The sequence below is a fragment of the Lygodium microphyllum genome, chromosome 27 (genome assembly GCF_053477565.2).
Source record: "Lygodium microphyllum isolate KBCC chromosome 27, Lygodium_microphyllum_v1.1.10, whole genome shotgun sequence".
NCBI lineage: Eukaryota > Viridiplantae > Streptophyta > Polypodiopsida > Schizaeales > Lygodiaceae > Lygodium > Lygodium microphyllum.
This window is the reverse complement of record NC_141161.1, coordinates 90,058,776-90,060,598: the sequence shown is the minus strand read 5'-3', so window position 1 is coordinate 90,060,598 and position 1,823 is coordinate 90,058,776. Positions and strand designations below refer to the sequence as shown.

General features: G+C 46.4%; 1 pseudogene; it reads left to right on the top strand.

The window, feature by feature from the left end:
- The first annotated feature begins 829 nt into the window (after nucleotides 1-829).
- On the top strand, nucleotides 830-1,823 carry LOC148012590 (cinnamoyl-CoA reductase 1 pseudogene; annotated as a pseudogene).

The following is a 1,823-nucleotide window of genomic DNA, read 5'->3' as shown; positions in this document are numbered from 1 at the left end:
GGAGGAGTTGGAGACAAAAGTGGCAAATATGATGAGATGCTTTCAGCCTATGTTGAGCAAGGTTGAGTGAAAAGCACAACTGATGCTGGTGAACATGTTAGGACTTTGTCTTCTCCTTCTCCAGCTACATCAAAAATACCTAATGATAACAACCCTCCACATCCAGGAGTTGGAAAGAAGGAGGCTAAGCATTGAAATGTGCTATGAGAAGCATGGAGTTATCACTGTTACAGTGTGTGTGTGCTTGTTTTGGGTTACAATGTGTTGTTTACATGGGCGCCAAAGATATGGAACGACAGGTTCTTAAAGTATTCAGAATGAGACTTTTTGGAATTGAGGTACGTGCTGTCCGGTTTGGTACAGGTACGTTGAAAGATGTGGCATCAGAAGCAATAAGATACTTGGTTACAAATGAAGAGACTACACATTATATTTTAAGGTCCGTAATTGGATCTCACCCTTATCCAATGCTGGTGAGAGATTTTCATGCCATTATTGGCAAAGAGACTAGACGAAAGTGCCGTGCTAATGAGGGATTTAAAAAAGCTAAGAAGGGAGGGAAAAGAGGAGTGTGTGACGAAAAGGAAGGAAGGGGCAATGCTAATTCTGGGAGAAAGGGGGAGAATTCGAATGGATGGAAGGGAGGAATCTGAAGATGGAGGAGGCATAATCGATGACGGGAGAGGAAAAGAAAAGAAAGTCCTATCTCAGAACGACACTGGCCTGCTCCTGAGGACTTTTGTCATCACAAGGTGTGCTAAACATGGAGTTTTGGGGGGCGATCTCCATTCCTGTGATCGGGGAGACTGCTGGAATGATGGAGAGGGAGCCGAAGTGCTTTTCTTTTCAAAAGAAAAGAGAGCTGGTGGGCGCATTCGTTCAGAGCTCTCTCTCTCTCTCTCTCTCTCTCTGCCTGTGTCTGTGTGTGCAGTTTTGAGCGAGGATGCCTGAGGACATTGGGGCAGTGCCATCCGATTGGCAAGCCATGGTGAAGGAGTTGGACATGAATGCTAATGTGTGCAATGCAGCACAAATGCCGACCGTGTGTGTGACTGGAGCTGGTGGATTCATAGCTTCTTGGCTTGTCAAGCGCCTGCTTGAGAAAGGCTATGTCGTCAGAGGGACTGTCCGAAATCCGGATGATCAAAAAAAATGCTCATCTTAAGAAGCTGGAAGGAGCTGCAGAACGATTGACGCTAGTCAAAGCCGACTTATTGGATTTTGACAGCCTTTGCTCAGTCATCAAAGGATGTGACTGTGTCTTCCATCTGGCTTCTCCTGTTACTGATGACCCGGTGCAGATGGTTGATCCGGCTGTCAAAGGCATAATCCATGTTTTAGATGTAGCTGCTCAAGCTGGGGTAAAGCGCGTCATTTTCACCTCATCCATAGGTGCCGTGTACATGGACCCCATCAGGGATCCAAGTGTTGTGGTTGATGAGAACTGTTGGAGCAACCTTGACTTCTGCAAAGACACACGGAACTGGTACTGCTATGGGAAGACTGTTGCTGAGCAAGCAGCTTAGAAACATGCCAAGGAAGTGAATGTAGACCTGGTAGTCCTGATTCCTTCCCTAGTTCTTAGGCCCTTATTACAATCCGAAGTGAATGCCAGCACTGCTCATCTCCTCAAATACTTGACAGGCTCAGCAAAAAGCTATGCCAATTTGGTGCAAGCGTATGTTGATGTGAGAGATGTTGCAGATGTTTGCATCCTCCTCTTTGAAAGTCCTTCTGCAAATGGGCGTTACCTTTGTGCTGAAAGTGTGGTGCACAGAGGGGACGTGTGTGACTTGCTTACAGATCACCCTGAACTGCATTAA